Here is a 14,189-nt window from a genome sequence, read left to right as displayed (position 1 = left end):
CTCCAAGCTCCTCCAGTGAGAGCTGCCTGCCTGCCCCTTCTGCCTGTGGCCGGGGGCAGAGCCGTGGCCCCAACCATCCATCCATCAAAGCATGGCCTCAGGTCTGCCCCCTGCTGTGGGAATGGAGAAACTTCACCCAGAGCACCAACTCCCATACTTCTCAGAGCAGCAGCCTGGCTGATCACCTTGCTCTGGGCTAGCAGGGAGCCTCAGCATTCCGGGCAGACTTTCTCAGCCTGTTTGTTCACCTACAAAGGAGAAAGTGGCTACAAATACCCTCCTTGCTCACTTGACAAGGACATGGTAAAAGTCAAATGAGGTCAGACATGTGAAAGCCTCTTGAACTCTGTAAAGCCCAGGCCAGGTGTGGCATTGCCGTTTAAAAAAAAATTTTTTTTTTTTTTTGGGGGGCGCCTGGGTGGCTCAGTCGGTTAAGCGGCCGACTTCGGCTCAGGTCATGATCTCGCAGTCTGTGAGTTCGAGCCCCGCGTCGGGCTCTGTGCTGACAGCTCAGAGCCTGGAGCCTGTTTCGGATTCTGTGTCTCCCTCTCTCTGCCCCTTCCCTGTTCATGCTCTGTCTCTCACTGTCTCAAAAATAAATAAAATGTTAAAAAAATTTAAAAAAAAAATTTTTTTTTAATGTTTACTTATTTTTGAGAGAGAGAGAGAGAGAGAGAGACAGAGTACAAGCAGGGGAGGGGCAGAGAAAGAGAGAGAAACACACAGAATCCAAAGCAGGCTCCAGGCTCTGAGCTGTCAGCACAGCAGGGTTCGAACTCACAAACCGCTAAGATCACGACCCCAGCCGATACCGGACGCTTAACTGACTGAACCCCCCAGGTGCCCCACGGTGTTGCCATTTTTAAACAACTACCTTTAATTCATAGACCCAGGGCAGAGCTGACATCTCCCTTTTCCTCCAGTCCTCTAGTCCCAGGCCCCTTGGGCTACCTGCTGGGCCTGGATGTGACACCCTGGCAGACGCTGCTGACCAGAGGACAGCCCTGGTACCTCATTAGCTAGGTCTCACGATCAGAAGCAGCAGCCTGTCCCCACCCAGGCGGAGAGCCACTAGCATGTGGAAGGCCACACTAGCTTGGGTTAGACACCTGCTGGCCTGAGCCAGAAGCTGAGGGCAATCAGGGACAGAGCTTATCTCCCCAGGCGACCTGAGCCCCAGGTGAGGTCCCAGGGCAGGGTGAGGGATGCAGAGACTGTTCTTAACATGGTCTCAGACAGAGGAAAATCCCCAGGCCCTGGTAGGCTGCAGCAGTGGGACACCCCAAGGGTTGCCAAATTTAGCAAATAAAAATATAGGGCAGACATCCAGTTAGACTTGAATTTCAGATAAGAATCACATACTTTTAAAATGTAAGTATGTCCCATGGAATGTTTGAGATATACTAAAAATTATTTGTTATTTTTCTGACTTTCAAATTCAACTGGGCATCCCATATTTTACCTGGAAACATTACCCTCTCTGAATTCCCCAGGGCTAAAAGGGCTCAGGGAGTCCAGTCCCTCCCCAGAGCCTGCAGCTACAGCCCCCTGGCTGCTCTGGGAACTCTACTGAGACGCCACTTCCAAGACCGTGTCCTCACTTCCTGAGTGGCGACCTGTGCAGCCCAGCATTGGGTGGCAGAAGGATCACGACAGAGGGAAGACCCAAGGGTCCCCTCAGGTCCTTTTACCTGTGAACTTCCGTGAGACAAGAGTAACATGTCTCCTTCACAGGGCCTTGTCACGGGCAGGCAGGTGCCCTAACATTACACCATGCCCTCCTCCTGTGAGACTACTGTCGCAGGGGCCGCACCTGCCTTTGCTCAGCAGATGTAGGGGGCCCCAGTGTGCCTCCCTCTTCCCTGAGCCACTCATCTACTGCCCTGCTCCGGTCACTGTCTATCAAGACTTCTGGCCCCCTTTACCATAGAATTAGCATAAACAATTTACTCAGAGGTGACGCCACCCCAGGAGCTGCTGTCCACAGGCGGACCATCCGCTCTCAACTGAACTGCAGAGAGAGCCTCCTAGCTGCCCTGCTCCAATTCCCTGCCACACCAAAACCAGGGTCCCCTGCTTAAAATCTCTCAAGGGTTTCCCATTGGTCTCAAGATAAAGTCAAGATACCTTGTCTATCTTCTGCCCCCATGTAGATGTATTTCTTGTTGTACTACAAACCAGCCAGCACCGTCCCTCTTCCCCAGCTCACTGTCCAACCAAATGCCTGGCAGTGCCCTTGCCAGCTCCGCCCCTCCCTCGGCATGCCCCAGTCCACCCCAGCCCTCAATGCCCCTCACTCATCCTTTTACAATGTCTCTCCCTGTACAGTGGTGATACTCGTCACCCTTCCAGGCTTCATAGGGTCTTGGAGAGAATCAAGTGAGAAGAGGGATGTAAAACTATCTTGTGAGCTAGAAAGTTTTGTGAGAGGTAAAGAACAGAATGGCAGTTGGGTGGTGTGGAAGAGCCTTGCAGGCTGACTTTGGACGCCCACAAGAAGCACAGGGGACAACCAAGTGAAGGCACCAAGGAAATTATGGCAATCTAAGCGGGGAGGTGTGGGTGGGTGGTGCGTAGTGTCTGGGTGGAATAGCCATAACCCATGCATGAGGTCTGGGCTTCAGAGGAACCCCTGGAGAGGCAGGGTTGGTGATGGGAGTGCAGGATAGGGGGGCTTTGGCCCCTTCCTTCCAGCTTAGCAGGATGAGTCATCCGAATGTACCGGCCCAAATCTCACCCTCCTCCACTCGAGGCTGAGCAGAAATGGTCCAGAGGATGTGCCCAGAGTGTGGAGACAGCACTGCAGAAAGTGAGTCACAGAGCTGAGTCAGAGCCCACTCAGCCCTTTTCAGGGCTCTGACGAAGGCTGTGCCAGCAGAGAGGTATTCTTCTAGCCTTGCCCCTTTCCAAACACTACACACACACACACACACACACACACACACACACACACACACACACTACTCCAGATACATGAACTCATAACATGCTTCCCCTGACTGCTAGCCTCACTTATTTCAAAGTTGCAGTGAAATCCTGGGTCTCCCATATAATGGGCCTTCTTCACTCTATCTCTCTCCCATTCATTCATTCGTTCATTCGTTCATTCATTCATTCATTCATTCATAGTTCAGATACCAGGGATAAAAACCCAGTTCTTGTCTTAAAGGACCTCTTTACCAGGCAGGGGAAACAGTGTCCATTCAGGCCCTGCACTGCAGAGGAGGGGGAATGAGGGAGCTGGGCCCCGACACAGCCCCTCAATGTTGGGATGAGCCAGGAAATGACTGCTCACCATCCAGTCCCAGGACTCCCAAGTCTGGGGCCCTCTATCTCCCAATGAAAGCAATCGGCCTAAGGATGCATCTACACAGATTTAAACAACATTCTTCTTCTCCCAGTTAACATGGAGACATTTACACACGCAAGCATAGCCTAAGCTAACTGCTACAAAACAGGTTCTTGTCTGATCTGTCCGTTTTCAGTGTGAAGACTGAATTTTGGCTTTGAGTCTGTAATAGAAAGAGCCACCTGCTTATATCAGAGAATCTACAATATCAGAACTGGGAGGAGTTAGAAGTCCTCTCCTTCTAGTCTAACTGCTTCTTTTACAGAAATTGAAACTCAAATCCAGGGAGGAGAAAGGAAGCGGAGTTCTTTGACAATTTCCATACATTTTCCAGTCTTTAAACAAACATAATTTTTGCTACAAAAATAAACCACATTACAGAAAGAATGACAAAGAAAACCACATTAATCCCAACACTATAATATAACCATTGGTATCATTTTGCTGCTATTTCTTTACAGTTTCTTTTTAGACAAATGTAATCATACGTGCATATAACTGTGCGAACTACTTTTTTCATTAGACTTTACCTTCTAAGCATTTTCACCATGTTACTAGAGTCTTCATAACCATCATTTTTAGTGAGCATATAATATTCCCTCAAAAAAAAAGATGGTCGTCATTTTTTCCCACTTACTACGTAACCGTTTCTTTACTGAAAGGCATTTAAGTTACGCCCAAAGTTTCACTCTCCTAATGCTAAATATTACTTTTTCACTTATTTATTTGCTTGGGTCAGACACACACTCCCATAAGCGGAATTGCTCTGAGGCAAAAAGCATGAACATTGGTAAGTCTCCCAGGACATAATAACAAATCGCTTTTTCTAAGACCGTACTCATTAACACAAGGGTCTACTTACACTGCATCCTCGCCTTTCATTGCACATCATGGCTTAAAGTGAAATCATAACTTGTCCATTTCAACGAATGACCAAAACATAAGCGTTCCAAGCTTCTGGCCCACCAACTCCCCGCTGACTTTTGGAAATGACAATCAAGTGTGTAGGGACACACACAAAGATGTCCCCTGAAGAGCATGACAGTGTGATATGTACAAGTGTGCCAGAGTCTATGCAGAGGCACGCCATGGGGAAGGACTTCTATATTTTACTTTGCACACTTCTCTGTTGCTTTAATTCTTCACAGGGAGCATAGTACTTGTATAATCAGCATGATGACAAAGATCTTTCCGGATATTTCGGAGAGGAAAAAAGCTTGCAAAAACTAGCACCTCCTTTTAATCTGCTGAACCAGTGCCGGTTCAGTACATGCTAAGCCTTACCCAACCTTGACTTTTCTGTCAAATGGTGGTGATACTATTAATGAATGCCGCAGGGTGACACTACTAATAACATAGGCTATTGTGTCACTTCAATGAGATCATCCCTGTAAGACTGCTTAGCACAATGCCTTGCATTTAGTAAGTATTAATAAATGTTAACTATATATTATTATTTTATTCTGACTTGTCTTTTAGTCCCCTAACCCACAACCTTAGCCACACTTCTTACCACTTATTCCCACTTAGCTCCCAGGCCCCAGGGAACAAAGCCCATTTAAAGCCACATTAGCCACATACCTTTCCTGAGAATTCTGTTTGGCAAATCATAAGCCATTAACCCAGGAGCAGTGCAAAGGCATAATGAGGGAGGGAACCAGAGGCGCATGTACGTGTGTGGGCAGCGCACTTGAGCACGAATGAATGCCCATTCCATTCCAGATGGTGACAAGGACGCACAGCATTTGCAAATGGCAAAAATGAGAGCACTTATTTTCAGTAGAGCAACAGCTGGGGGGAAAAACACCCAGAGAAGTAAAAATTAAGAGTATCTGATTTTTTTAAGAACTGAAATCTCAAGGCACCCATAACGCTTAGAATCTCAAATATCTTATGCTTACTTTCAGGGAAAAAAAAATAACAAAACAAAAATCATTTTTAGAAAGAAAAGCTGAGTAGAAGGGCACTAAGCTAAGAGGCAATAACAGCCGGTGAAGTTCAGCAGAAGGGACCCTGCAGTCAGACCACCGGGGGCCCAAATCCTGGCCCTTCCACTGGCCTAGCTCTGTGAACATGGCCAACTTAATTTATTTTTGTGTGTCTCAGTTTCCTCACGTGGAAAATGGGGATAATAAAAGTACCTACTTTTCTAGTAGGGGGTTGTTGTGAGGATTAAGAGAGTTAATATGTAAAGGCTGGCCAGGTACTATTTTTGTATGTGGCTGTGTGTCTCAGCCCCTACTGCAGCAGCCGGCCCCCTGCCTGGCCAACGCTATGGCCAGTCAGGGAACCTCTGTGAGGGTTCCCATCCGTGGAGGTGTCCACGGAAGGAGGGCCAGCCCCCATCTGTAGGCAGAGTTTTTGCTTCCGCTCAACCCCTCTGGAGAGAGTGGTCCGGTGAAGGAACACCCACCCTGCTGGCCTTTTTGCAGGCGCCAGGCTTTGACAGTCTCACAGAGATGGGGGGTGGTGACTGGGTCAGGGGTGGTGGAGGGGGTCTTGCAGTCTGGCCCAGGGAGGCTGACCTTGAGGGTTATTGCTCCTAGAACGACCTCTGATTGGATTGCCTAGGAAGGCACTAAGGGCCTCCCGGCAGCTTCCGGTGTGGAGGTCAAGCTGCTGGCAATCCAGAGACCAGGAGGAAAGCAGGCAGGGCTTTGGGGGAAAGGGGAGCGATGGAGGGGCTCGTGTGGGAAAAAACAGAGGGGGAGGGGGGAAAAAGGGAGGGTTAAGAGGAAGGCAGTGGGTGGAGGAGGAGGCTGGAGGCAGCGGGGAAGGCAGGAGACCAACGTGGGGGAGGGGATATTGAGAGGGGGGAGGGAAGGAGGAGGAGGAGGTGAGAAGGAACCAGCAGGGAGGCAAGCGGGCCAGAAAGGGCGGCCCCGCCGTCCCATCTGAGTGTCTGTTTACTGAGCAGCCCCCCTTCCTCAGCAGAAAGGCAGCCTCGGCCTTTCTGGCCTATTCTGGCCTTTTCTGTCCTGATTGCATCCACACGCGCCTCCGACGCACTAGTCAGGCAGCCGCTGGGGAGGACTCGGCAGGAGCCTCAAATGCCACCTACTCCCCGGCCTCTCTCCCAGTTGATGCTTCTATTTTAGGCACCACATTATTTCCTGCTGTGATTTTTTCAGCCTTCTAATTCGGGCTCTGAGGTAAGCCGTGACATCCGCTCCGGCTCCCGCAGCCTCCCCCCTCCCGCCCCCTGGAAGCGGCGATGCGACCCTTCCCTGGGCGGCCACCCCTGCGCCCCGCGCTGCGCAGCACCGGGGACTTCAGGGAGTCACTCAGCCACAACGGCCCCAAAGGAGGCTTTATGAGGAGGGCTTTACACCCCCCTCCTCCCCACCCCGGGACCGATGAAAGGCTCGCTAGAATAGATCTCTAGGCAAGGGTTTAGAAAAAAATGACAGGGACCAGGTATAAATTATGCCACGGGGTCTCGGTAGATGCTTGGGAATCGGTGGTTTTCAAATCTTTTTTGGACAAAAGCCCCTTTGAGAATCTGATGAAAGCTATGCACCCTTTCCCCAGAAGGTATCCACAATGCAACCCCACCCCCCCCCACCCCACCCCCACACAGACCCTGAAATTCTCTCATAATGTCAGGGTGCTATATGCCACTCTAGGTGTCCAAGGACCCTAGGTCAACAGCCCAGCTCAGAGGCCCCCATAGAGCATCTCACAGAGCAGCTCCTCTTGCCAGTTTCCTCCCAACCAGAGTCACTTCTCCCTTCTTCCTTTCCTCTCCTCCTCGGTGATCTGCTTCTTTATATTTAATCAAGGTGTGTTTTTAAAGGCGGCTTTGTCTGTGCAAAGATTTCACCCCCAAATGGGCTAAGGGAGGTCAGATTATAAAGTGCTTACTTGGGGTAGTGGACTCGCCTCTCATCTCCGGTCTAGTTTATTTCCTGGGTCCTAAGTGGTGGTAGGAGAGACGTGGCACTTGGACTTGAGCAGATTTGCACTGGAATCCAACACCTGGTAGCTTTGTACCTTGACGTCCCTGAGCCTCCATTTCATTTGCACAGTGGGAACTCCATTAATAAAGTTTCCCTCACAGGACTAAGTGAGGCGGTGCACAGGGAGGCAGCTCTCAAAGGTATTTCTCTGTTAAGGGAGGGGCGGGGTCCAGTTTACTTCTCAGTCACTCAGACCTCGTTGGCTGCCCTGCAGAGTAGGCAGCACCCAATAAAGTTTTTGTTTTCGTTTTTAATACCGATGGGAAAAATGAGTCCTAAATAAGGAAGTGACGTGAGATAGCTCCAGAATGATGAGTGAGAAGTCAAGAGCCCATCCCCAAGCAAATGGAGCAGCCAACATGGAAATCAGCCTTTGTAATCTGGCTCTGGATTCAGAAGCTCTCCTTTTCCCACACCTGTTAAAAGGGCCCCTCGTTCTCTTCCTCTGTCTACGGAAGCCTTCCCTACCACCTACAGACCCACCTCCCTACCCCCCCTTCCTTGGTCCCTAAGGTGCCCACTATCGATTGTCTTAGTTCCTTCCCCCAGCCCTGTGAGATGCCTCTACAGTGCCAGAGTCACCTCTACTTCCTAAATATGCGTTCTCAATGTGATGCCCTCCTCAGTGTCCAGTTCAAGGACCTTTTCTCAGTTCCCTGCTCTCTTGACTTCTGGACCTGTTTCCTGACATTAGACACGGCTCTTCTCAAGCTCTCTTCTCCTGAGCTTCGACAGCGATACCCCAACTCGGTTCTCTTTCTGCCTCTCTGATTGCTCTTTCTCTACCTTGGCTCTCTTTCTCCTCTGCACCTTTCTGAGGGTGGCTATGCCCAGGGCTCATCACATTGCCATCAGTTCCCCCACCCTTTGCCCTCTGCCCTTTGGTGGCAGTGATGCTAGTGGTTTCAGCTATCTCATCTGTGCTGCCAGCTTGAGTTGCAATCCCAGCTTCACCTGCCGTTGTCATCTCAAAATCAACACATCTAGAAATGAATTCTTCATCTTCGCCCAAGTCAGCTTTCCCCTCCTGGCTTCCCTTTTCTGTTTGGGGTATGACATCCCCCTGGTCACCCAGGCACAAAGGTGCCATCAACTTTGACTCTTCTGCCTTCTCCTCCCACCTCCACACCAGCGCCAAATCTGGTCCATCCCTTTGGGATCTCTCTGGCATCCATCCCTTCCTTCCCTTTCCCACCTCCGTTCACTAGCTCTCAGCTCTGATGGCTGTAGTAGCTTCCTGGCTACTTTTTCTACCCATAGGTTCTCCATTCTTTAAAATAGGTCAACTTTGAGGCACCTGGGTGGCAGAGTCGGTTAAGTGTCTGCAAGATCATGACCTTGCGGTTCGTGGGTTCTAGCCCCACGTCGGGCTCTGGGCTGACAGCTCAGAGCCTGGAGCCTGCTTCAGATTTCTGTGTCTCCCTCTCTCTCTCTGCCCCTCCCCTGCTTGCACTCTGTCTCTCTCTCAAAAATAAATATTAAAAAAAAATTTTTTAAGTAGGTTAACTTCTGAGTCAAGACCCATCTCCATTATAGCTTTCTCAACCATCTGAACTGCTTTAGTTCATCTTGCCTGTTCCAGTCACTTTGCCAGGGCATCTGATCTTGCCAGGTATCTCTCCTATTGTTATTTAGCATCTCACATTTTTCACCTAAATTGGAAGCCCCTAGAGCTCTTTCTCAGCCCCTGATCTGAGCTCTCCCAGGACCAGCCAGGACCCCTGGTTTTGCACCCTGGCACTTAACACGAGTGCTTCTGACTCCTCAGTGTGTCCCCTATTTGGTCTGGGTCACTTCAGCCCTCTTTTTTATGAACCAAGGAATGCCCTTCACCATAAAGCAGAGAACCTAAATTCCAATGCCCAGAGGGACCAGCAGGTCATGAAGACAGGCCAAGTATACAATGACGGGGTGATGGGAGATGGCATCTAGGTCCCGTGTCCCCAGTTGGAGGGTTGGCTGCTACTCGGTCCTCCTTCATTGCCATTGGGCCAGGTATAACTAGATTTTCCAGCTTTTCAAAAGAAACAAATGTGGATTTTTATGGGAAATTTCCCAACTTTTAAAACACTGTGCAAGCCAAACACAACACCACCGCAGGCTAAATTCGGCCTGTAGGTAACCCTGGACATAAAGGTTTTCTGCATCGTAATTATTCTTGACATGGCAGAAAGCACTTTGGACTGGGAGCATCTAGTTACAGTTGAGTCGGTAAGAAGCTGTGTGACCTTGGGTAAGTTACCTCCTTTGTCTGGGCCTCAGTTTCCTCATCTGTACACGAAGGATCCTATTAAATGATCCCCAAAGCCTTTTCAACTTGGTAATTCCGTGGTTCCTCAGTTCATCCTGAATGGTGGGGGAAATGCCATTGAAGTAAATCGTCTGGTTATGAGATTTACCATAAATACACACTGAACATAGATTACCACATTTGACAGAACTAGAATACAATAAGGCATTGGTTAACAGAGATTCTCCAAGGTTAACTGGAAAATCCCCTTTTAATCAAGCTTATTGTTGTAAGACTTTCTAAAGTACTGGCCTCCAGTTTCCTGCCTTTCTAAGCACAGGAGACGCAGCAATGCTGGGTGAGGGGAACTGATGAGTCAATGGCTGGGGGCGACTCTGCCACCTGGGCTCATGCGGGCGGCAGCTGAGCAGGCTGGGAGGTCTCTCAGGCCACTCCCAGCCAAGGAGCTGCTAGTGCTCAAGGACCAGTGGCTGAGGCCGGAAGATAACTACACTGAAGCCTCACAGCTTCTTTGCAAAACTCGGACTCCTGAGTTTAACATCCACTTTGGGAGCAGACCGCAGCTGTAAGCTGGGATTTAGTTGAAAATTGGCCCTGCCTGGAATGTATGTCGAGGCTGAATGTCATGAGCTCCTTCCCACCAAAAACAGTAAGAGCTTTGCAGCCCAACAGATCTTAGTTGGAATCCAGAGTTCCAGTTCTTAGCTGTATGACTTCAGGCAAACACCTTAACCTTTCTGAGCCTTAGTTTCTTCATCTATAAATTGAAGAGAACAACAGCCTCTCCTAGAGTTGTTACAGGACTAGGGAAATAGCGTCCGCTAAGTGGCTCACGTGGTGTTTGAAGTTTACTAAGTGCTAGTTAAATGGAAATCATTATTCTATTAGGAAGTAACACATTTTATCATTTCAAATCCACTCTGATTCTTTAGTTTTTTTCTTAGTAGGGTTAGAAAGTAAATACCAGTCACCTTCTACTTTCCACAACAGACATTTGAGAAGCCAACTGTTTACAAGATTAGATGTTGTCTCTAGCTCCCTCCTCCCTTCCATCCTGCCCTGTCATCCTGAAATAGTGACACCAGCCTTACAATCAGAACCAACACTTCCATCTTGCAGCCACCATACTAATCACTCGTTCAGTCAAGAACATCAATGGATGGAAAAGTTTGGTGAGAGCAGTGTATTCACAGGCTTAAAGTATCTCTCCTTACATTACTTGTTAATGATAAAGGGAAAAAAACAGTAACTTTACAGTGGAGAAACCTGGCAGACACCTCCTTAACCAAGTTTTTGAAGTTAATGTCACCAATACTGGAACAAGCAGACATCACATGGTTCCCAGTAGGATGCACTAAGAAGGATAAAGCATCACTTCTCTGAAACTCCTGTCCACAAACACCTAACCTGAATCTAATCATGAGAAGACATCACACCACACAAAGCTGATGGACATTCTACAAAATGGCCTATACTCTGGAGAAGTATCTATGTCATGGAAGAGAAAGAAAGGCTGAGGAACCGTTCTGAATTTAAAACCAAGGGGATATGATAGTTAAAGAGGAATGTGTGATCCTGGGTTGGATCTTAAACTAAAGAAGTATTATAAAGAATATTATTGGAACAATTGGATAAATTTAATACATATTGTACCTTAAGTATTGATGTAAATTTCCTGATTTTGATTTTGTGTAAAAGAATATCCTCGTTCTTAGGAAATTCACAGTTGGGGCACCTGGGTGGCTTAGCCAGTTAAACCTCCAACTCTGGATTTCGGCTCAGGTCATGATCTCATGGTTTGTGATCTCATGGTTCCCCACGTTGGGCTCTGCGCTAACAGCATGGAGCCTGTTTGGGCTCTCTCCCTCCCTCTCCCTTGCTCGTGCACACCTGCGCATGCACACACACACACACACACACTCTCTCTCTCTCTCTCTCTCTCAAATAAAGAAAAAAAACAAAAAAGAAATTCACACTGAAGTATTTAAGGGTAAATATGTACAAAGTGTGCAACCCACTCTAAAATCGCTCAAAAAAAAAAAAAAAGAAAGAAAGAAAGAAAAGAAAATCAGTATGAACATGGAAAAACGCAAGCCAGGAGAAAGACGGAATATTAAAACAAATGCTCACATCCGGTGAACTTGAGAAAACAGTACACAGGAGTCCTCTGTACTAGTCTTGCAGGTTTTGATCAGCTGAAATTATTTTAAAATAAAATGTAAGAAAGAGAAAACAGCCAGAGGCGGGGGGTGCCAGGTACAGAGCCTTACATGGTGAAGTAGAAAGAGCCGTGACTTGGAGACGAGGTTCAAACCCAGCTCTACCAACTGCAAGGTACTTAAAATCCCTTGACTCTGTCTCTTCACTCCAAAACGTATGTAATAATAATGCCTTGCTCTTAGGGTTATTGAGAGGACTAAATGAGGCAGTCTATGAAAATCTGGCGCATGCCAATGTATTATTCTCATATTCTACAAGTATATGCTGCTAAGGGTCCTGAAGTGATAAATACAAGCAGAATTCTTACCCCTACACAGCTTTTACTGTCGTCAAAAAGGTGGCAAATAAATAACCAAAACAGGCAGACATATAATTACACGTTGCCATACATTCTATGGGGGTCATGGAGTTGTGGCAGGAGAACTGGGGGACCGTACCGCATATGGGGGTGCGGGGTTAGGGAAAGCCTTATTGAGGAAATGGCACTTCAGCTAAGACTGATGAACTAAGAGGGAGGGGTTGACAGTCAGTGGTGGGAGCAGCAAGGGCAGAGGCCCTGAGTGGGCAAGAACTCAGTGCAGGCAAGGAACTGTGACATTCTCTCCTCTGTGAGAGCATTTAGAACTCCTTGAAAGCTCCTTGAGGTGAGGGGCAGTGGAGCACGCGGCACAGATTGGATCTCCATTAGTGTTTGATGGGGATCCCTTGGTTTCAATATTTGCCATAAGGAGATCTACCCTTTCCCAGCCCTTCGCAGCACCCTGTAACAGAAAGGAAGGTTTCTTTTGAACTTGCAGCTCTGGCATTTACCCCTCTGTGGGCAATTTGCTTAGATCACAGAGCTGGAAGGGACCCCAAAAATCCCATGCTCCCACCTCTCGAGTTGGAAGGAAGGAGCAGAGGTCCAGACTCAGGACAGACTTGCCAGAACCCGTAGACCCGGTTGGGGGCCCAGTTCTGGTGCCTTCCCCAGCCCCTCAGCCTGCCTTGTTTATTTGTTCAACAAGTTTGTTTCAGCCATGGCACAGCCTGTTCTGACACTGGAACATTTATGAGATGAGCCAAAAAATCACAGAAAAATGGTCTGCTCTTGGAGCTAAGGGGCGGGGCAGCCAGGGTGGGAGACAGGTTTCAGGCCAGCTCTGGGGCAGAGTTCTGGCTTATCCTTTGCTGTCTTTTTCCCTTCTGCCTTGGGAACCAAAGGGACTCCAGTGGGATTTCCTGCCTCAGTTTCTCCAGGACCATGATGTGGGAAGACTAGAACATTCGACCATAACATTTCCAGTTCTCACCTCCACCCTCATTAGCTCCATTCCAAAACCCAGCTTCCACCCACTGAGTTCATGCCACAGCCTGATGCACCCGATCAGCCCAAGGATGGAGGAGGTGCACAGTAGTGGCACTGACCTGCCCCCTCTGCCTGCAGTGTCCTCTTTCTCTCTGCTTGGGGAGTCTAGCTTATCCTTCCAAATGCAGCAGTCATGCCACCATCTCTAAAACGAACTGACTCCCGACATAGTCTGCTAGCCACTTCCCAAATTTTAAAAAGCCCAACCGCGGCAAACGAGATAGCCGAGATGCTGATTTCTTTGCTTTTGTCTGACTGGATACCTACTCGGTGTCGTAATGCTAGTTCTTATCTTGTGTTTATCAAAAGCATTCATTTGCAGTTACATAAATAATCAATTACCAAAAACTTAGAAGTGAATAATTAATAAATGCAGGGGCTTTTTTGGCTGACAACATAATTTATTGAAACCTTAATTAAGCCTAGGGTGGGAGAGGGGATGGGGCTAGGATGACAAAAGGAGTCCGGATGGTAAAAAGGTGACCCTAAGGTCCTATGCAGCCCTTTGATACACATGGCTGCCTCATTTCCCCCGAAGGCCTGGTACATAGTAGATACTCAGAAAGTATTCATTGAATGTATGAGTGTGTGAGGATGATGACACTCCCTGGCCCCTGGGATCATTCCCCTTCTGCCCTTTTACTCCAGGCAGCTCCCCAAGAAGCAGAGTCTGGCCAGCTGTGGGAGGTGCTGTTCTCCTTCACTTCCAAGATTAGCTCAGACCTTAAAAATCACAGCACGGCGCCTGCTCCTTCCATGCCAAGGAAAACAGTAGATGTCAGAAGCCTCCTTAGGTATCTGGAAGAGAACAGCTCCTTCTGCTCCCTCCCTTCCTTGTATGAGGTCATTGAATCAGGATGACAAAGCAAACAGTGACATGTGTTAGGACTTGTTCCTGCCCTGATTCCAGGCTTCTCCAGCCCCTCCCTCCTCCCAGTCTTCAGAATGGCAGCCCTAGGTGTGGACAACTAACTGAACTAAACTCAGTCCTTGGGATCCTGGGAAATGGGTGCTAGTTAGGAAGCATCTTCTACAGTAGTCAACAGAAGGTCCTGGAGAAAC

Source organism: Puma concolor, chromosome A3, assembly GCF_028749965.1.
Source record: "Puma concolor isolate L17-30 chromosome A3, mPumCon1.1.hap2, whole genome shotgun sequence".
Classification (NCBI taxonomy): Eukaryota; Metazoa; Chordata; class Mammalia; order Carnivora; family Felidae; genus Puma; species Puma concolor.
The sequence above is the reverse complement of the archived record's forward strand: the minus strand, read 5'-3'. Positions refer to the sequence as shown.